A 23,688-nucleotide genomic window follows, 5' to 3' on the forward strand; every position below is an offset into this window, starting at 1 on the left:
GCCGAGAGATTTATAATCAAGGGAAGCAAAAAGTTAGAAATCACGTGTTGGAACAAGAAGTAAACATCCTGGGTCATATCCGATCACGTAGATGTTGTAGGTGTCTGGCCCACGAGGGACTTGGAACTGGGGACAAAAAATGAGCCCTTAAGTCCACAAAGCACTGGTATTCTGCACCTATTAAATTAAACAGGAAATTAGTGTTGAGGTGAACCTGCAGAATCATTAATAACTATTTCGTTTTGTGGGAAACCAAGTGGATATCCATCTTCCTCCCTGTGCGCTGCTCTCCTGCTTGCATTAAAACTTTCACGCTGTGGTCATGTCAGGAGCTCAGCACGTACATTCCCAGCTAGTGCTGTCTAGTGTGTGATGAGATAGTCTGGTAGGTGTTAAGAGTAGAGTAAATATCTTGAGGAATAAGCTAAACAGCAGCCTGTTCTCCAATCAAGGCTTTCTGTCTGAATCTGCAGATCCACACTGGAGAAGGACTCCATGAAGATGCAGAGAGCTGCCACCTCTCTGTTCCTTTCACAGCTCCCACATTGACAGCTGAGCCCTTTCACCCCTGCTCTTGGAGCAGCATCTTGCCCTAGGAGTGATCCCCAGATTCCAATATTCCTATTCATGCAGAGTAAGAAGGCAACATCTGGCTTTATGTTTTACAAGTTATTTTTTTTGCTTTGCCCAAGCTTGCAAACAGCCCAAATACTGAGCAATCACCCTCCTACAGCAACAATTCTGCAGTTTCTGTTAAAATGGCCATGTTATAAATAACACTTGCTCATTCTCAGGCAGTCTCTGCAGTGTCAGTGATTCATGTAGTTACTTGGAGGAGAAAGGGGGATGAGTCTGCTCTCTTTGGCCTGGCAGTAAACATAAATTGCAATTCCATGTGTCCGTGCCAGCCACATGGGGCCCAAACAGACTGGGTAACACAGGAGATACAGTTAAAGTTCTACTAGTGAATGGACATGGTGGATGTCACGACATTATCTGAGGCATTTGCCTACTTGTATACAACTGCAAAACCATCTTCAAGCAGGGAAAAGAATTCTTACTATTATTCTTCTTCTCTGATCATAAAAATGTTATAAGTCTTGCGAGCCAGACCTGTGGAGCAGTGAAAACTGATAGCAAGTGTCCCCAAATGATGGCACATCATTATGAAGACATTATTTCTCCAAGTATTTTAGAGAGGTTTATCATAGAAAGGAAACTTCATCTCCATCTCTTCTGTTAGTTACACAAGATCAGTGACTTAACATCAGCTCTTAGTTCTGGGAAAGTGCCTGCTTTAAATGGGTCTAGCAGAGCTTTATTAATGCTCCATTCATGCTCATTTTCTTCATGAAAACTGTCACTCTTAGTCAGCAACTGCTGCAGACACGGGACATTCATCAGGTTCAAGTAGGCAGAAAAAAAAAATGAGTTTGTTATATCAAGCCTGGCTCTTTGAAGCTCTGTGAAACAAGATTGTTGCCACTTTGGGGGGTTTGGAGCAGCCACGTCAACCTCCTGAAGCACAGCAGGGCCTGCCAGAGCACCATGCCCACGCTGAGGGAATGTCACCTCCTCCAGGTCCACCGCAGTGCACAGGCACCAGCACTCCTCTCCACAGCTCCTAATCCCTTCCTGGCCCCAGCAGGTCACCTGCAGCCTCTGGGCCAGCAGGCCTGACCCTGCCTCAGAGAGGAACTGAAATGCCTCACAGCAACAGTGAGATTTCACTGGGCAGACTTCCCCTTGAGTCAAGCTGACATCAAACAATGGGAAACATACAACCAAAGAAGTTTACTGCACCATTGGGCCAGCCTCCATCGCCAGGGGAAGGATTAAAAAAACCCAACAACACCCTACTTTTATGCCTAAACTTCCTTGCCCTGATGACTAGGCATATGAAAGTAATAGCATAGTAACAGTTAGTGCCCTCCAAATACAAGTCAGATTTGCCAGCTGGAGGAAAAACTACCATCTCTGTCCCTCTCAAGCCACCCAGCTGACCAGCTGGTTCAGCAGCTGTTTTAAAGCTCTGGTGGAAGCACAAAGTTCCAAGCAGAAATGTGGTGTAAGGAACTGGCTTTAATGTGCAGATGCTCACATCTGCCTAGGGCAGAATGTGTCAGGCAGGAGAAGAGACAGTGTCAGATGGTCACAGTACTAACTCCTTACAGCACTGCTCAGGGAAAAGGACAATGTGGGGTTGATTGGAATATGAATCCTCCAGCAGAACTGCCCAGGAAGAGGAACAATAGCAGTTTGGGCCTTAAATTCACCTCTGAATCCCCACTGCTGTGCAGAGCTCATCTCATGCAGACAGCAGGGTCATGCAGACCTTACAGGTATCTGTCTTCTAGAGCCGTCAGGACACTATGGTCACTCCCATCCCCTCAGCACAAAGGTGTGTGTCTCACCCAGTGAAGTGTACATCAATTAGCCCCCTAACCAAAAGGTAATCTGGTTTCTTGGGTAAGTTCCCAAGGCAAGAGAGGGAGTGTTATTTGGATGGGAATCCCATAGAGAAACCCCAGAAAGTGAAGAAAATAGCAAGGGGAACCTTCTCCCCAAATCAGTGCTCCTGCAGTCCCCCTGCACAGCGTTTACTTGGAGACCAGCAGGCTGCCAGAAGTGACAATTTTCCTGGGAGATTTAAAAGCAAAGTTCCCTCTGACAGCTTAATCCCTTGCATGTATATAGCACTTCACATGCCCAAATATTAACTGATTCATGGTTAATTAACTCGTGGTTATAAATTTCCTCTGGCACTTTTTGCAGGGTCCAGGATGTGAATATTAAACTAAGTGTCCCAGGCAAATTGCAGCACTGTAAGAAAAATAATGGGGCAGATCATCACCTGGTCTAGTGCAGCTCTGTAGATTTGCTTGAGTCCAGGGCCTGACCCAGTGGTTCCTGAATTCATTAAAGCAAACTGCAATGAATGAACTGCAGAGCTCCTTCCTGTGCCTAACTTCAGTAATTAATTCCCTACTAAGGCAGGGGACATGCTATAAAATAATGTGTTTACATTTATTCAGAAGAGTATTATGGCACAGTACTAGAGGAGCTGAAGAAGATAAGGTAGTTCAAGGCAATAGAACTGAAGGAGCACTGCAAAATGACCACTCTGAAGGCTGATATTCCTAGCACAACCTGGTCCTTTGCTGAGGCAGGATGCAAAGAGAAGGGAAAATTGTACCCAAAAAGAAACACTACAGGGTAGCTCACTCACCTCTGTACATCACCCAGAGCTGGTGAGACACTTCATTGGAGCTCAGATCAACTCTCTGATGGCCTCTGAGAGGGAACATGTGTGTCCTAAGCTGCCTTTCTTGGAGGACCACAAGCACGCTGCCTCTCTCCTCTGCCTTGCTTCATGTCAAGGTCACTGGAGAACCTCAGAAATTTTCCAGAGCTAGTTTCCCTTTGACAGGTGTCAATCCAGTGAAAAATTCTTAATAAGGTTTTCCAATCCATGTTTTTGACCTGGCTTTGGAAATACTAGACAGCTACACTGACACACATATCCCTCTGGATCTTTGTATGTGTATCAGACTCATTTTGACTTTTAGCTCTACACTATTAAGCCTAATATTTAGGGAACCCGATAAATATTTTCCAATTATTCAGTAGTTTCTTTTCCAAGCATAATTTTTGGAAGGGTCTGGTAAGTACCTCTGGCTTTCCCAGGCATCTAGCCCCTCTCTAGAGTGCTGCTACATTAAACTTAAGTTACGTGCAACCACAGCAATGCTGAATTTGGTCCCTGAGAACAGTCTTCTTTCTTTGCTCTGACTTCAGTACAGCTCTGGGCCTGAGGCACCCTTTGGGTAGCCTCCCTGACATCAGAACAGGGCACTGGCCTTACACCGATTTGGGTCACAGGAGAGGAGTATGAGGAGTCCATTAAGTGCAATCAGAGACTTGAGATTCCTTTAGTGTAGAACAAGTAAGCCCTGGCTTACTGAGAACTGCTTGCTGGGGATGGCAGCAAGGATGGATACACAGGAACTAGAGAACCTCAGATCTGCAGAAATTAATAGAAAAACAAAGAAACTTTTTAAACAGGAGTGAAAAGATTGAGGGTGTATATCTTAGAGGGAGGATGCATGTAGGCTGGCCAAAAACCAGCTTCCATACTGGGGTACTTTGGGGTGACTGAGAATTTTATCGATCCATCAACACAAGACCCAGCTAAGGAACAGTTATGCTGATATAAAGATGCTTTAAGGTAGAGATATGTGTTTGCTGAGGGAGGAAAGATGTGACTTTACATCACCAGTTATCAAATTCTTTGGAAGTGCCACGCAGAAAGTTCCCTTTTTGTGTGGAGACAAAGCATAAACGAATATGGTGCAAAACAATGAACGGTATGGAGGTGGCACACACACTTGTCCTCTCTCTAAGTGCAAATGCATGAGAGTAAGACAAAAGAAGACAAAGACCTTTAAAGGAAGAAAAACTTTATTTTATATATAGGTGTTAGTATTCTGAGGAACTTGTTGTATGATTTCATGAGCTAAGACACTAACAAAATTGGAGTATCAGCTAAGATATATCTGTAAGAAACACATCATTGGGGCAATTTGTTCCACAGGCAGCTCTCTAGTCCCATGTAAAAGAGAAATGCCTCTTTCTGGACATGGAAAAAGGGTGAACACTCTAATATCTAATTAGGCATAAACAGGAATAGAAATGTCCTCTGCAATTAAAAGAAGTCCCAGTGCAACCTAATTAGCAGACCCTCTCCTCTCCACCCAACAGCTTATTTACACTTGCAAGAACTCAGTATGTTTGCAATATCTCCCTTTCTCTTACGTTTAGTTGAAATTGTCTTGTGAGTTCAACACAACTAGTTTGGGAACACACCTGCCACATAAACAGTATACAGATACACACACAACATCCCACGCCATGGCACAAGTCTCATTCTGTTTTGGGACCAGGCTAAAAATCAGCGTGGGCACAGGAACATCACTTCTGTGACCCCTTCCCAAAATCAGGACCTGAATTCATGCCAGCATTTTACATTTACATTCCCAGAGGGAATTCATAACATTGGTAAGGACCAGGACCAGGATGGAAGGCATGGGCTGGGTGGTTTCTGACCAGAGAGCTGGGGGCAAAAAAGACATGCTCACCTCCCTCCATCCACATCTTTATGCAGAACAGGTTTGGGCAGAGGGATTGCAGTGATCTCCCAGAATCCAGAGAGAAATATTTTGTCCCCATGTGCTTTGGTGACACGTGCTGGAGGACACAGACCACAACTGCCAAACCTCCAGCCCCAGGTGAGCACTGGCTCTCTAGTGCAAAGGTTTGTCCACGAAGCATGGCAAGATTAGGGGAGATCCCCAAATGATCCCTGTTGTCATCCCACACAGACAAACCTTCGCACCCACAGGAGCCTCTCAGCTCCTTTCCCCACCGCTTTCACAACACGGCTCACCAGCCTCCACTACCATCTAAGCTGGAGCCGCTGCTCAGTGATTTGTGATGTACTGAAACACAGTTTACATTGCAAAAAGCTCTAATATGTCCCTGGAAAGCAATTAAGAGAGAGTTGCACATGAGTGTTAAGGGTTTTGCTTCATGAGCAGATGTCCTCTTGGTGGATGCACTGCCGACCTCTCACTCTGACAGGCTCTGCTCCACCTCGGAGCCACAGCTAGGAGAGGGACCAGCTTGCTCCTGATCAGCCAGACTGATTTTTATTAGGCCTTTCTCCGGAAACAAGAAGCATGGTGAAGTGAGGTGATCTTCCCCCGTGGCTGCTGGTGCAGATTACAGAGCTGGCAGCAGCAGGAACGCATTAAGGAAAGCTCCCAGCAACGGGTAAGTTTTAAAACGAAAGCTGGCTCAGTGTTAATGCACAAGTAATGTGTCCCAGCTGTCTTTAATAAAACAGCCAGCTGAAACTCTGCATCATAATAAACGGAGCAGGGATTTCACAAACATCCTGGCTGCTCAGAAAGACACAGTCTTTTTTTAAAAAAAAAAAAGTAGGTTGGGTTTGTTTCTTTTTTTTTCTCAGAGCTTGATTAAACATTTCCTGTTTTCAGCTTTCCAGAAAGGTCCTCAGAAGCCTGCCCCTGCTGCCTGTGTGCTGGCAGTCTCATTTTTCAAGGCCCTCTCCTGGTCCAGGTGTAGCACAGAAACAGGAGGAATCATGTGGACCTGCTGCCTGAGTAAGAAATTTCTCTGCTTGCAGCTGCAGCCCCATCAGGTTTCATGCCACCCCTGCAGGTGGCATGATGCTCATGGCAGTCCCAACCATCAGGTAGTCTCACAAGGCCCTAGAAAGGAGCCTTATGACCTGTCCCATCCTATTTGCAGACAAGGTGTGGAGGAAATTGTGAACAGCTGGGAAACAGACCTTGGAGCATCCGTGATTTCTGCTTTTGCTGCTGATTCATGCAAAGTCACCCTAAGGCTGGACCATCGGAGCTGGCTAAGGGTTCAATAACTCCCAAAGGAACAAGCCCCTGAAACTGAACCCGCTAATGCAGCTGGGCTGGGTTTTGTCCTGTTGAACTCAGGTCAGCATTTAAACTGTCCCAGTCAGTGGGCACCTTTGGGAACAATTGGGCTGAATTAATCTGAGTTTCTTTTTAAAATAAAATTTAACACATCCTAGAAGTATGCAGATGTGATTGTGCACCCATTGTTCCATAACCAAACCTTGGATCCCTCCCATTGCTGCATCCATCCTAGGTCTGGAGGAGGAGAGTTCCCTGGCCATGCCAGTCCCAGAAATCATCCAGAGTTTCTACAGGCTTTACCACAAACTCCTCTGAATTAAGAAACTGGAGGAAATAATGTGATTTTTCTCAGCTTTTATCCCAGCCTCTAAAGACCAATCTGAGCTTGAAATCCAAAATGAGGGATGAAAGCTGCCTTGAAATTCTCACATGCTCCTGCCTCTGCCTAGAAAGCAAGCAGTATGCCTGACCCTCAGCTGAGGTACACAGGCATTCTGCCAGCCAATAAAACCAAGTTCCACCAATTAACTTTCAGTTGTGGATGGTCTGGCTAGACATACTCAACTTGAATCCCAGATAATGCTCAACAACTTTCAGTGCTCTCTTTCCAAACATTTAACGGGCTTCAGTATTTCCTATAGCTCCCTAATATCTCCCACAAACATATAAATCACTCTGTGGTACAGAAGAGAGTAAAAGACTGAAATGCTGACTGTAGCAGAAGTAGAAACATCTCCTCATCATCTTCTGGTTTCAGTGGTATGTGTCCAAATATCTCCAGAATTCAAGCTTTGCCTATTGTTTAAGAATGCCTATGATTTTTATGCTGTTATCCTGAGAGGCAACCAGAGATCTCTTCAGGATTTGGAATTTAACTTCTTCTTGCCTTAACTTTCTGCATCTGACAAGGGTGTTGCAAGGATTAGTTAATATTGTAAGGTGGTGATTGACGAGCAGATCTTTCAAAACACAAAGTGCCGCCTGATGCTGAGGATTTTCGGGGAAGTTTGGAGAGTGGCAGGAGCTAGTCTGAACTTGACAGCTCTAGATCATAAAATGATCACACAAACCAACATGAAATGGAAATATTCTTTAACGTTCATTTTTTTATAAGAGCCTGGTGGATGGTGAGAGCTTCAGTTGATGCTTCTGGCTACCCATAAATTTCTGCAGCATTTGTAACATTCTGAGGGATGTTCCAAGAAAACAGATTAATTTTCTTTCCCCCGCAGTCTTATTTTACTTTGACTCCTCAGCATTTTCTTTTCCTAAAACAAGGTATCAAAATATCTTGGATGGAATTATTCAATACATACTGTGAAACACTTTGCCAAAAAACATTCACTTCAAACAGTATTTGTTTGGAGTACCTGAGTTTTTCTTCAGCCTCAGGAATTCTGCTTAGCACAACTCCACAATGTTTTAAAATGGAAATGAAACAACATTCAAATTTATCAGCCACATGCAGTGCTTTTTTAGACTTTATACCTTGATCTTGGATAACAGAAAATAAGTTTTCCTGGAGTTTTTTCAATTTTTTAAAAAATGTGTTCATCCTTTGATATAATCTTCTTTACTCTTACAAGCTTTCAGAAAGGTTACCTTCAGGTTGTGAACACACTGAATATAAAGTGTAAGCACATAGCTCTCCTCAGTAATGCATGCCTTGTCTATTATCAATATTTCTAAAATAACTACCAGTGAAATATTTCTGATTTTCAAGATTTTTTCCAAACATTAGTATGACCATTCCATGGAGGTGATTTAGAGTAGCTCATACTCTTTATGGTGTCATAGTCCATGCAATAGACAAGACTCACAAATGCAGAAAAAAGATACATTTCAACAACCAGCAAAAAATATTTTCCTAAAATCTTTTCTACCCAAAATGACATTATGCAAAAAAAAAGTTACATTCTAAAGGGAAAAAAACAACAAACCAAAATAAGAAAGAAGTCTTTTGTGAAATATTTTCCATTTCAAAATGAAAAGACAAAACTTTTTCTCACTGTGTGAGCTGCTCCCAACTGAAGACTAAAGAAAATAAATATTTTTCCTGCTGAAAAAGGATGGGGGTAAAAAAGAGTGTACTCATTTTATTCTCTTCCTTAATGCTCCCACTCTAACAAAAAAAAAAAAAAATACAAAATAAAAATGAAATAAAAGTAAAAAATAGAAATCATCCTCTCTGTTTTCATTACGTCACAAGGTGTAAGTTGTCTTCCCAAATGTGAGAACATTTCTGATGAAAGCAAGTCTGGAACAAAAATTACTGACCTTATCATGAAATGCTGTCTCAGAAGGAAGATTAGATTTTGCTGAGCCCAAACTTTAAGACATTTGCCAATCAAGCTACTGCTTTGCTCTGCAAAATTGCCATTGAACTCATATCTCAGCCTCTAGGCAAAGTAAAAAAATTACAGTACAATCTATGAAATCAGCCTAGGAGCCTGCCCAGGACAGGTGGACAATTTGACCTTTGGAACAGTTGGGTCTTTTCATTTTCCATTTCTAAAACCTAGAATTAAACACTAGTCTCAACAAAATAACCTTGAAAGAGGCCTTCAGATAACAACCTGTGTGTGTTGTACAGTAATGCTCACAGGCCTGAAAAGGGAACAAGACTCTATTGGTTTTGATACTGCCCCTTCCCCCAAGATTTCTGGTCTGACACATACAAAGCCAAGATAAAGGAAAGGGGCTGTTATTGTCCTTCTACACATCTCCATTTCATGGGCTGAGAACCAGGGCAGAAGGTGCCATGACTTATTCTTGGATGCACATCCAAAGTCTGTGACAGCAAATGGTATATAACCCAGCTCTTTCTCCTAGGCCAGTGTTTTATCATTAAGACCCCCTTTCACCATCCATAGGTTTTTTTTCTAAACTAATACACATTTTTAGACCGTTCTTACTCTTTTCTTATGGCTTGTCACCCCTGCCATTCCCTGGAATCTGCCCAAGCAATGTGTCCATCACTTGTTAACAGCTTCATCCTTCTGAAAACTTTGCTGCTGGCATGATGCTCCACTGAGATCAAAGGTCTCAACCAAGACAGAGGACTGGTTGTTTTAAAATGCATCTAAATTTACATTTCCATAAAGTAAACTCTTCCATAAGTGATAACTCTTCTATCAGATCTGATTCATGTCAGCTTTATGTACAGCATGTCCTTGGCTATGGAGGAGCCACTGCTGCTCACACAACCATCACTTCTGGGAATGGAGAGCAATGCCCCATGGCACCAAACTGTAGTCCTTGGGAAAAACGCTGTTTGTGACTGGAACAGACAGGTTCCCTTTGCCAGGATGGAGTCAACATTGGTACAGGCACACCCAGCTTGTTCAAAGGATTGCAAAGAATAGCAGAACCATTCTCTAGTGGAGACCTGCTTTGGTAGAGCCAGAGATTAAGCAGATGTCTCCCAAACCTGTACTAAATACAGACAGACATGAGTGGTGGGAGTGCATGCTCAGGCTCAACTATGATTATAACATGTTTTTTTAATTGCAAGAGAGACTACTAATTTAGAACTCCATTCACATTAAATAACAGTCAAACTTACTTTTTCCTGGTTCTTCAGCAGTCTGAATGGCAAAGCTGATATTTATTTTGAAGAAGAAGTTAACCTTGTGAAGCAATTGCTTAGAAATATCTACATTCATTTGTGTGTTTTGCCTTGGTTAGCCTTGAACTGTGTCCTTCATAATAGAGATGCTAATATTAATGGGATAGAAACTGGTTTGAGTCCTGCCATAGGGGCTGTGCTGGGATTTTATCAATGAGCAAGGCTGTATTTTGTGAGGGTTTCTTTATATTTGTTTTAGTTCTACAACTGAATGAAAACGAAACTTTCTCAATTTCTTTCACTCATAGGAAAAAAAAGATATCACAGGTCATGCTGGACCACAGAAGCCTTCCTAATAAGAAACATAACTCCAACAAACCGGATTTTACTGACCGAAAGACAAGGAAGACATAAAGAAGCACAATGAAGGAGCTGATTGGAAGACTTCAGACCAGCTGCAGGGTCAGACCCTTCACAAATAATACGAGGGAGGATAGTGCCATCACTGCAGCATCACTCCAGTGACACTTGTGACCTTGGGACCAGTGTATTGAGGTATGGAGGAGAGCCCACCTCCATCAGTATTGGCAGAAGGCATGGAGAAGGCAATTTCCCCTCATGCCACCGAGATTTAGCCAGGGGCATGGTCTGCTAGAGGAGAAACAGTCATGGGCACGGTACTAGCAAGATCCATAGCAGGGACAGGGTCCAGCTTCCAGGCCAAGGACAAAGAGCTTCTAAGTAAACTCTCCTGTAGCCTCTCAGAATGACTTTGCCTGAAGTGTCTTGCTAGGAGGGCTTTTATTTTTGTTTGTTTGCTTTTCTTTTTGTTTGTTTTGCACGTCTGTCCTAAGAGCCAGGTCAGAAGTGGGGGCGAGGAGACATTAAACACATTTCTGGCCTCACAGCATTTCCAGCCACCAGCACAAGGGACGACAGGAAAGCTTGCAAGAAGCCCATTTTTTCAGAATAGAAGTGTTCACATAAGTAGTGACCACTTTGAGGTTTAATCACTCTGGTGTAAAATGGGGAAAACAGGAACAGAAAATGCTTCTAGGATCACCCAGGCTCATTGTCTGCAGTGATCAGATTATGCCTTTTCTCTGTTCTGTCCAGTCCTGGTATAAAATTCCATACCAAGGAACATGTGCACTCATTTTGGTAGGGCAGCAGAAGTCCTCATCCTGGTGAGGGGGGCAGGTTCTCCAAGTAGGGGCTATTATGCCTTTGGGGCAGCAATTAACACTGGCAGTCCAGCCTCAGAGTCACCTCAAAGGGTTATTTTCTTCTGGAAAGAGACCCATGTTTCATTTGTTTTCTCTGTGCTTCTTTCTTGTATAACCCAAGTGAAGACAGTTCCCACTGGACTAAGCTGCCTTTTCTACTACTTCACCTTTTCTATCTCTTTTTAGTTCCCTCTGTATGTTGCTGAGAAATTATCATCATGTTCTCATAGGGGAAGATTAACACCTCACATTAGTAGCACTTACCTTGAATTTCCCTTTCCTAATTTTTCCTCATTGCTCCTCCATGTACCTTCACAGCTCCCAAAGGAAGCTGTAAAGAGAGAAATGCTCCTTTCCTTCCAGTAAGCAGCCCAAATTAACATTTTCCTTTGTCTATATTACTCATTGTCCAAAATTTAGATCAGTTTCTCAGCCAATACAAAGCTCACAAATTCCTACTCTCTATAATTTCATGGCAGCTGACAATTGATGTAAAAATGGGTCTAAGCAAAAAAATCAGCCTCTAGTTTTGGATTGTCCTGGCTGCACAGAGCAGCCACTTGCAATGCTGCTAGCAGAAACCATCTCTCAGGGACGATGGGCAAAGACACTGTCCAATGCAGAAAACTGGCTCTTGTGTGTATTAACATAATCTCCAGCCACCCAAAGGAAAACAAGATGCTATTGTAGCCAGCCTAAAAAGCTCCAGGATTAAAAGAACAAGCAATCAGTCTCTCAGAAATGGTTTTTTCTCTTCATAAGAGTCTTTGTGGCCACATTCATCCTTACAAACTCTAAGACCATTGACATCTAGGAAAAGTATTTCCTGCCCTTCTGTCTCAAAACACACACGTTTCTGCCCAGAGTGGAAACCCTGCAATGAACATGTGTTGCCCTGCAGCAAATGTATTGAGAGATGTATAAGACATATAAGCAACATGGAAGCCAAGAAACATGATGGATAAAACAGGCTGGATTTTCACCCCTGGTGGCCATAACAACACACAATAGAAAGTGTAATAAGTACAGTGTTTCCAAGAGGATGTGAGGTTATGGATCCAGCAATATCTGTAAATGGTGTCTGCTCTTCAGTTTGACCACATAATAGCTAAACTGCTGTATTTTCCACACTGCTCAGCTAAACAGCTTAAATTGGACCCTCTCAAAAGCTAAAAGGAATCAATTTCATCCTAAACAATTCCAAGGCCAACCTGACCAAAGCCTTTCATTCATGCCAGTTAAAGTCAAAAGCTTTATAGAGCTGGTTATTGTTCAATATGCACCGGTGGAGTGAAGTGTGATGGCCTCATTCCCCTTGACCTCCCACTGCAGAGGTGACCAGCAGCTGATAACTGGGATTACTGGGAATTGGGGAGCTCCTTGGGTCGGCTCTCAATTACCAACTTCATTTCAGTGCAGGTCTGCATCCTTCTCATTACCTGGAAGCTATTAACTCCCTGGTCTGGGCTCCCCTTTCAGGGGCCACTCTACAGAGAATATTGCTGACCGGTTCCTGGTATGTTCTTTCATCTGATGAAAGAGCTTATTGAAACAGAAATTTGAACATGTCTGTTCTGCCAGGCACTGGCTGAAAATATGTTAGTAGATGCTTTGTCATGAGCAAATCCAGACCAGAGTTCCCCTCTAGGTTCCTCGAGTTCCAGTTACGAGGTCCTCAGTTTTCAGCCAGGTAGGTAAAAATCATTCACATTTTACAGATGGGGAAACTGTGGTGAAGCAAAGAGTGTAAGAAATGCACCCAAGATCAACAGTGGTATTTTTTTTGTGGTGGAGTGACGAGTTGAGCTCAGATCTCCTGCCACCCAGTGGGGTGCTTTCACCATGCCACCCTCCCTCCTTTGCAAGCCTGCTAGAGCTGGGTTAATGGGCAGCACTTCAAACCTAGTGGCATCAGTCATCCCACAGAGAGCAAAACAGTGCCCAGGCTCAGCAGCTGGCTAAAATGCAGAGACACATCACACACATCTCCTGCAGAAAGTCAAGCATACGGTCAGGGCTACAGTGTCCCACCACCATCTAAGGTATAAAAAGTGAAAATTTGGCTGCAAAGGAAACTACACAGACAACTCATGGAAACCACTTGCAAACAGCCCTGTCATCCAGCCCAGGAGCTGATGGGCCAGACCACCCACTCCACCACAGGCGTTAGGCACCACGTACCTGGTGATCAGTAGGGGAGGAATTAGTTTCACCTAATTTCAGATGCCTACAAGGTAGAGCTGACCACCCTCGGGCTCTTCAATTCATGGTTTTTAAGCAGAGACTTGTCTGACGTACTTTAGAGTTCTATTTTAAGATAAGCAGAATTATATCCTGGATATACATTTTAAAAAAACCCAAATCAGAAAAGGCGGCTGCAGAGTCCAGCTCAGATGGAAATACCTGTGTTCCATGTGCCTACTTCTGATCACATGTATCTCACCCAACATGACAAATGGGAATAAACTCAAAGTTAAGTAGAATTCTCTCAAAAACCTGTGAAGTGATGCTTAGTACAGAGTGACTTTCTTTAATTTTTTTTTAATAAATCTATATACCTATGTCTTTCATTCATGTGTGAGTGTCATGCAGTATGATTTGGCCACAGTATAGAGCTGATGCTTTGGATCATGGGGAATGTTTCCATTAAGAAAGATATTAATAGAGTTGAATGTTTTTTATACAGTTCTGTTCATCTGCAGAGAAAGTTCATGTCCTTGTTTCCTGTGGGCATAAGAAGGAACCGAAGAATAAAGAAGAGCCTCTCCATATCTTCTTGGTCTCCTTTTCTGATCAGCTTTTCTGTGGTCAGCTGGGGTTACATGCACTGCTGATTTGTGGCAGATCTGGGCACTCTATTGCCATCTCCTTTCTCCTTTTCTGACTTTTCTGGCACATTTGCTTTTACACACAAAAAAATTCAACCAAAACAATATTCTGACCCCAGGTTTGCCTTCTGCTGCCAATGAACCACCTCAGGAAGTAACAACTGGTTTTCTGAAGAGCCTTGGTACAACTGTTTTGAGAAACAACTTCTATTACTTGAACTCAGACCTCTGTCTGGAGTGGAGGATGGCTGGAATAGCCAGCAATGCCATGATATTTTGCAGAGGTGGACAGGCATGGGTAAAACAAGTAGCAGAGCATGTCCCCTTCAGCTCTTGGTCTCCACCTGAATGGTGCTGGAACAGACCCTACTTTCAGTCACTTCCTATTTTGCCAGAATTTAACTGTGTGGGCTGAAATGTTATGCTCCGGATATCTGCTGCAGGCTAAATGTTTCAAGACAATTTGAGACAAAACGTTTCAGGAGATTTTGTGCACAAGGCAAGGGAAAAATACATTCTTTTGCCCACGTTAAGCAGACTGTTCCTTGAACAGAGGAAATGTGGTTTCACCTCCACATGCAGCCTTGGGCTGCTCACATAACCCCCCCTGCAATCCCCCTCATTTCCAACATGCTTTACCTCTGCCCTACCAGGAAAGCAACAAAATACACTGTGGTTTGTCCTGAGCCTTGTGATTACAGACAGACTGGACATGATCACATTTGGCTTCTTCTCCACTTTTTCAGGACACTTACATGCATCTCTATGGTCTACTCAGACATCAAGTTTCACCCAACTTGAAAGAATTGTATTGTATGGGAGATATTTCCTCTTCTCTCAAAACTGATTTTCAATTAGCCAAGTGATTAAATAAATGAAAATGGACGGGCAGAAGGAATGATCACATAATCTTTCTTTTCACATGGGTTAAAATCATCATTGGGCCTTTATTAGTGGCATTACCAATTCTGCTTACAGCCCATTTAATAGCACAGAATCACAGAATCACAGGATCACAGAATCATCACGGTTGGAGAGGACCTCCGAGATGGTCGAGTCCAACCATCAACCCAAAAAAAGAGATTCAAACACAAACAACCACACACACTCTACCTAGAAACACCAGCTAAAAAACCCCACCTTGGCCACTAGAGCATGCCCTGAAGTGCCAGATCTACACATTTCTTGAATACCTCCAAGGATGGTGACTCAACATCTACAGAGGAGGTATCAGTATTAAGAATTTTTGATCATTTCTCTTCCTTTGGGTTCAGCTGAAGCAGAGACATGCAGTGCCATGGAAAAAAAAAGCAAACATGAATTGACCACTCTTCCCCTTGCACTACTTATAAGGGATGCCAACAAGACAATAAACACCAGCTGGTCATCCAACTTGGTTACTGAGCCACAGAATCACACTATACAAAACCATTTCTCTGCACGTTTTATTTTGGCTCATGAAATACCAGCAAATTAGTTCAGATTCTTGGAGAGCAGAACTACAGTATCATTATCCTTCCACCAGCCCTTCTGCCTTCACAAGAAGGAACACACAGGCAGGCCTTTTCTTATGCCCCAAAGTGTCTGAGATGCTCATCAAAATGAACAATTCATCCTCCCAGTGTTGCATGAAGAAGTCCCTGCTCCTTGGTGACAGCATAAACTTCCTGAATACAAGAACATGCATGTAATTACCAGCAGCCCCAAGGTCAGCATAAATCAAATTGAGAAGTCAGCTGCCAGTGGCACTTCAGATGCAATGCCCACGACTCGAATGGAGCTGAGTTAAAGCAATAACCCCTTCCAAGTCCCTGAATGGGCCATGGCTTGTAATAGGCTGGCACAAAGCTACATTATGCCACAAACTGCACCTGCTTCTAGAGCTGCTGTAGCAGTGGCAAATAGAGATGCCACCTGGCGAGATGGCATTTCCTGAAGCCTGCAATGATGGCATGAAAAAAAGAACCCCCACAAACAGATGGTGCCTGCAGAAATGGGGGCTATGGGGAAACAACAAAGGGCATTACAGCTATGACAAATACACTGTTCTCAGCCCTCTCTAAACTGTCATGCACATCCTTAGTGGGTGGCAAAGACAGGCCTAAATTCAGGTGCTTTCTCCCCCTGGAGAAAGGGATCTTGTTATTCAAGTTCATTGCTCCTCAAACTGTATGAAAAAGATTAGAATCACAAAGACCTACTGAGCAGTGCTTGTCCCTGAGCATAAAGACAGCAAAAAATAAAACCCAACCACTGACACTGCTAGAAGCAGGCCATCTGCAAAGGGATGTAAATGTGACTGTGCCCCCAAGTCATGGCTTATGGTCTTGGAAAGCAGAAACACACTGACTGAAAGCACGCAGTCAGTGCCAAGAAGAATATAAAGTATGGGAATACAAGAAGTGGGGAGGTGGTTGAATTTGCAAGAGGAAAACAAAAGTTTGTTTATCTCAATTAATTCATTGCAAAACTTGGGAGTAATAAACAATCAGAGGTGCCTCTGCCATGGGTTATTGATTCTGTCGGTGTCCGGCTTCAGTTCCAGCCAACAATTACCAAACAAATGGCCTGAAACAAGAACTACTTCCTGACTCACAGTAGTTATGCCCTGAAAAATAAGAGTTTATGTCCTTCCCATAAGTCTTGTTTATTTAGTCTTTAAAACGTTATGATTGTAATGCTGGAAAGTCCTGTCATCTACTGAAATAACTCATCCTTATTTCCATACAGAAAATTATTTGTTCAGTCTTGACCCTCAAGATTTCACAATAGAATTGAAATAATAATTGCATCTCAAGGCTCTGAAAGGGCAAATCACGGAAAAAATACTACCTCTGTTGGCAGAAGATGTCCCAGTTCATACTTATAGAGCCTCCAAATGAAGGTCTCCCTGAAGACTGGAGTTACTTTCCCATGGAAAGGGTTGGAGAAGGAGAAATGTGACTCTCTAGGTACCCAAGGAGAAACTGGAAAATCTCCTGTGTCTGAAATCATCCACAGAAAAGTTACTATTGGCTCATAGGCGGCAAGATACTCTAGAAATTATTTCTGGACAACTTTCATGAGGAAGCAGCCCATTACATCTTAACCCCCATTAATGTCTTTGCCCTACAATCCCATGGTGTTCCCTATCCCACACAACATATTTGCAGGCTATGGCTCCATGAGCTTTAATCTGGCAAAGCAGAAGCAAACACAGCTCAGCCCTGCTCACCTTTTGATTCATCTTCCTGAACTCTACTAGGTCATTTGGGAAGAGGACAAAGGGTTGCCTTCCTTTCTTGTCTTATGTTCTAGAGAAGGAAAACATCACAAAAGGAGAGGCCCAACCAGTTTCAAGGGCTGCAGGTCATATATTTGTGGTGGCATTAGCTGTTTAGAGGAATGGGGAGCTGTGGGAATGGATTTAGATCTTGTCTGGGGCAGCATAAGGTGGCACATGACTCCTGGGATTGTTTTCAACTCTTTTCTATAATTCTGTACCAATTTTTTCCCTAGATTCAGCTGGGTGCAAAATTTTTCTCTACTTCTGCTCCCAATGATTCTGTTGTTGTCTTTTGACATAGTGTAGACAGGTTTTTTTTGGGGGAAGGGCACCTTTGTGCTGAGTTTGCCTTTTGTGATCATTTCATTTCCAGCCCATCCTAGCCACTGGGCATTCACTTTGGATGTGTCTTGTCTGGTTCCTGGCTCTGTACTAACCACAGACATGTCTTTCCTAAAACAAACAAACAAAAATATGAAACATCTCTGCTATCATCTTCACAAACATTAGCAAACCCTGAAGACATTAACACAAAGGTGCAAAGACCTTATCTAGATATTACCTCTTTTTTATTTTATTTTTTTTCCCAATGGCCTTCCTTTTTTGATATGGTTCCTCCACTTCCCATGTGTTCAAACATCATGGAGAGGAGAGGAGAGGAGAGGAGAGGAGAGGAGAGGAGAGGAGAGGAGAGGAGAGGAGAGGAGAGGAGAGGAGAGGAGAGGAGAGGAGAGGAGAAGCAGCTTCAAATAAGAAGCACTTGAAATGACAACAAACCAATGGAGGGGAAAAAAAATTAAAAATAAGACTTAAAGACAGAAGAGTTGGCACAAGGGCAAACACAAAATCATTACAGCCCTAAAAATGGATCCAGTCACAATGCCAGATGCAACACAAGAATAGTTCAGATCCAGAACACAGCTTTCCAACTTCTATCTATTTCTGGGATAATCAGTACCATGGGGGAAAGGGAAATAGAAACACTACAAAGTTTATCTAAGGGATGGAAACACACCCAGCATTTGATGTGAGAAAAGAAAATGTGCCATCTCCCAGCATGTGTACTGCAGGAATGGCCACGGGCCTGGGCTGGGATCAAGATCTATTGGGCTGAACTGAATGAGTGCACATGGAGAGGCTGCAGTGAAAATAGTCTCTCACAATCTGCTCTGACAACATCTGAACTGAATATGCAAAGAGTGATGGTTTGGGTTTTTTCCCCTGAATGACTCTGAAATCAATGAAAAGCTTCATATGATCCATCAAACCAAATTCAGCAAATGTTTTCATGTTTTTCCATCTTTGTTCGAAGCACTTCACAGAAGATAAAAGGCTGCAAACTCAGCTGGTCTAAAACATAACTGAGCTCAGGTGAAATGGGCCAACCTCTGGAGAATTAGCTTTGTAAAACCTGTTGATCTGCTTCAAAGATGCTAGAAGTCAGGAAAAAAGTGTCCTGAAAGAGTTTTGGGCAAAGACTGCAAGAGAGAAAAGTTTGCACATCATGTAATCAAGTGAGTCAGACAGTGAGAGAGGAATGGGGAAGAGGATCCAAGAGAAAACCAGATAGATGAGGATTTCAAGAGAGACTAAAGACTCTGGATGTCTCATTTCTGAAGATATCAGCTTAAAGAAGACCATATTGTCCTACCTGTGAATCAGGAGATTCACCACTGGGAGCAGCAGCAGGGCAGTGGGTAGGAGAGTCAACATGGCTGGTGCCAATTCCTGGCCCTGCTGGCTGGTGTTAACAAAAATTCACTGCCTCTGCTTTTCACTTCTCAGCTCAAACTGTCTTGACTATACAGCACAACCTCTTTGAAGGAGGAACTGACTCCCATTCTGGATGGGACACCTTCTACCTACATTTTATCATTTATGATACAATTGTCGCTTCAGCTCCCTTTGTTGGTGGTGAAGAGAAGGAGACTTTCGCAGGAGATCAATTTTGGGTGACTATTTCATGATGTCTCACTCTCTATTGGCTCTATTGTCTGTATTTTTCATCCCCTATAACTCTGATTTAGACACCCACACTGTAAACCTCAATGCTTGGCCAGAGAAATCCCACCCTATATGTCTCCATCTCTGTTTCAAGAAGCCCAGATTCCAGCCAGGACCTCAGTGTACAGCAGTAACACAACTAATATTAGATCTGAACACACTGAGGCACAGGGCTTACAGCCACCAGTTATTTAGGGACTCAGCTCCTAACCTGCACCATAGCTAGGAAACCACTAGGAATCAGGGACATAAATGCTTCTGTGGATCAAGATCCAAATTCCTGATTTACTGGAAGTGTAACAGCAATGATCTTTATCCACCTTCCAAGGGTTTCAGCAGAGCTGTTGTGGTTTCATACTCCCTGTAACATCCATGGCTACTGGCCTGCTGACCTCAGGGGTCCTGGGATGCAGCCCAGATTTGGGCCAGGAAGAGATTTGGTACTGTGGCCTTTTTCCTGTTCCCAAGAACCAGCCTATAATCAGAAACTGGCAAACCTCAGGAAGCTTGGCCTACCATCCAAAAAAGTTCATATGAAAACTTTAGGGACAGGGACCAGGATCCAAATCTATGGGGAGCAAATAGAGCTTCTTACCACGGCAGGGCAGAAAGTGGGATTAACGATGGGCATTTTGTGGTGTTTCAGTTTGAACCTCAACTAGAGCCAAGGAGCTCACACCATCTGCAGATGTATTTCAGATTGCAATGAACCCTTTTTTTTCCTACACACCAGAGTAAAAAAAAAAGGCTGGGAAAAGGCTCTGGGTTGTCATTTGCATCTATTCAAATATAGCTAGTCAGTCACTAATGACAACCTACATTGAGACATGTCCAACACGCAAACCAGCCCTTTGATGGAGGCTTAAGAAACTCTGAATAAGAATTGGGTTTGGTTTTTTTCCCTCTCCTTTCTTTTCCTCAGTTTTTCAGGGTCCCCAGATCAGAAGCAGGAGTGCCAAAAGACATGGGGAACTACCCATCCTGCCAGGTTCCCTCAAAGCAATGAATGCTGTTATTCTTCGTGTCCCACAGTGTGCTCGAAATCCTCACTGTTCATCAGGGGCTGGGAGCACACGCACCTCCCCAGGGATCAAGGCAACATGTTAGTTTGCCTGTGTGTTAGTTGTGGCAGTCAGTGATGGGCAAACCAGAAAGGTAGTCACTACTGAAGCTGGAAATAAACACCAGCTTGCAGGGCTCACAGCCATTGTACAGTTGACCTGACATTTTTTTGGGAGAATGCAAGTCCTTCTTCATATCTGCCCTGAAGAGGGACATATGTGTCCTATCTAGATAATATAAAAAAACCCTTCCCTTTATCCTACAAACTTTTGACAACTAGACTATCACCTCACAACCTTTCAGGCATAGAAGGACCTTGATTTTGGACCATTAAAGCTATCAAGGCACTGGAGGCTGGGGCAGTCTGCAGGATGCAGACGTGGTTTCTTTTTGCTGCCAGGTCTTCAGTTCAGTGAGAAGGACCCTGGCATGTGTCTAGAAATATCTGAGGATTTGGTTTTTGCTTTTCATAATCACACTCATGCTTTGATACAGATACAATTCCAAGAAACAAGGAGATGTCACATTTTGCAAGAGGGTCCTGAATGTGAGGGGAGCACCCAGGTGGTGCTCCTGCCAATGGTCCCAGAAGTCCCCTACTGAAGTCAGAGAAAGCCAAAATCTTCCCAGTCTTGTAGGCAGAGAACAGGGATCTCCTTCAAATCCCACCTACATTTGGAGGTGAAAACCAGAAGCCAGGCAGAGGGGAACTGTAGGGTGGTCTTTGACGGCCTGCTCAGCCAGTGACTGTTTCTGGTAGGATCATCTCAGAGTTTCCACCGCTCCGGCTGTTTCCTGTAGTTGCGCAAGGGAACACCAACAGAGACAGCAACACTCCAGCTGGCCTGATAAGATTGAGTAAATTTTTAAACAGCATCATTCCAAGAGGGAAATCAAAATGCACAAGTTTGTCTTCTTCCCCTTATACCCTCTCCCTGAGTCTGAGTAGGAAAAGCATAAAAGAAAGCCCCAGATATTTCTAGTTAGTATTTTACACCTTCCCACGACACTAACTAGGAAATGCCTCAAAACTGCTCTAGGTAATTGGAGCTAGTTGAGCCACTGCATGCAGGAGAGTTCATTAACCAGACTGAGCCAATCAACAAATTCTAGCCTACATGTTCTACTGAAGGGTCTTTTCATCTTTATCATTTTAATTCCACTCTTCCTTTTAATTAAACAGTTTATTTTTCAGGATGAAGAGGAAATACCAAATACCATTACTTAGGAATTTTCAAACAATTACTGTCTTGCAAAGTCTATCCCTGGACACCCAAGTATTTCATACTGCTCAGTACTGGCTAATGTAGACCCACTTGTAGAATAAAGGAAGGCCTGCATGGACACCAGATCATTTGGAATCAGGAATAAGTGGACTTCAGCAGGATCAGGATTAATCCCACCATTTTTTACCAAGAGCTGGGAGCTTTTTTCCTCCAGCTTTCCACAACTATCATGATCTCATGCTGCAAGAGTATTGCATTACCCCAGCAGACAGCTAAAAGGGCAATTAGGTAGCTACAATTAATAACAATAATACAAATAATTCTAATAGACATCAGATTACTCACAGACTCATGAAAACACCTCACAAGCTGGAAAACAACTTTGCACCAGCCAGGTTAAGACCAAGAAGTATCATCCATCCACTGCAGCAGATGTTCATTAATTCTGATAAATATGGAAAATGTGGTATCTCTTTCCATCATAATTTGGGTAATGGTAATAAGTTCAGACAAGCAAAGCTCTGGTATAAAAATACACAGGATTCCTCACAATTCAACAAGAGGTTTTTCCTTCCACTCTCAATGCTTCTATGTCTGTTGCTTTTTCACCCCACTTACATTTAGCACACTTAAAAGAAATGCAGAATAAGCTTTATTCATATCCATTAAGTAAATCCAGAGGGAGTCAAAGGGCTGATATTAAAAAAGTGCACAAAGCTGCAAAGGCAGCAGATCTCCTAGAATGCTGTGAATCCAAATCCAGAATCGACAGATTTGTGAGGAGCAAGCAATGCATGGGCATGGCAGGAATGAATTCCAAACAAAGAGTTTGGAATCTATGTGTTAGGCACAGAAGAGAATAAATCTTTGCTGTACTTGTATCATTATGGCTATTCCAAACGATTTCAGGATTACAGATCAACATCTGGAGATATAATCACCTTCCTCGAAAAAGAAACTGCCTACAATATGTCAAAAGACAACAACAGGATCACTGGGAGCAGGAGTAGAGAAAAATTTTGCACCCAGCTGAATCTAGGGAAAAATTTGATAAGGAATTATAGAAAAGGGCTGAAAACGATCCCAGGAGTCATGTGCCACCTTATGCTGCTCCAAGACAAGATTTAAATCCTTTCCCACAGCTCCCCATAGCAGATCCCATAGTTAGCACTGTCAGTGCTTCACTGCCTTTCTCCTATTCCTAATGTCCTAATGTCCAAATTTATTTTCTCCTCTAATTTATGTTTGTTGTTTCCTGTCTTAGACCCATAGGTAAGCGATGTGTAATTAAGAAACAAAATCTTTACACCTTCATACACCTGAATTCTGGAGTGTCAGCCAGCCTAGATCTGAAATTTTTCTTTATTGTAACCCCAAATTAAGCTGAACATAGGATCTAAATGTTTTCACTTGCTCTTAAGATCTGGGATCTCAGGCTTGTAGCAAGCAAGTGACTCTTACCTCACTTTATTCTGGCAGGAACCATCGTGGAAACTTGAATAAATTGCTCCCTTGGTTTTAAATCACATAAATGAAATCCAGCTTCAGAGGAATATTGCTAGGTAGGGGGCAAAGTCCTGAGCAAATGTATCCCAAGACCTAAAGGGGGAAATTTCTGGAGAGAGGGAGGAGAGGTCGGCAAAAGAGGAGCTGAAGCCTCTTCCGTGAGGCCTGGGATTTTTCCCAACCCAGCCAAAACACCCCTTCTGCAAATATTTCAGGGTTTCAGAAAATGTTGGATTATTTCAGCTTGGCCTTCCATAAAAATGTTTGAAGCGAGGGGTGGGGAGGAAGGGGTGCTGCTCCCTCCAGCTGTGCCTCTTGCAGTCACCTGGCAGGGTCCTGGCCTGGCCCTTCTCAGTCTGTACCAGGACTTGGCTCCATGGAGAGTGACAGCAAGTGACGTTTTCATAACATTCCTTATTTTATTTTCTTACAAAGGTCTGCTACAGGAATCTACCCTTTTGCTGCTTCACTGGTTTAACTCCCCTATGAACTCTGAATCCCCAAATTATGAAATCATAGACAAT

This window comes from Apus apus, chromosome 4 (genome assembly GCF_020740795.1).
Source record: "Apus apus isolate bApuApu2 chromosome 4, bApuApu2.pri.cur, whole genome shotgun sequence".
Lineage (NCBI taxonomy): Eukaryota > Metazoa > Chordata > Aves > Apodiformes > Apodidae > Apus > Apus apus.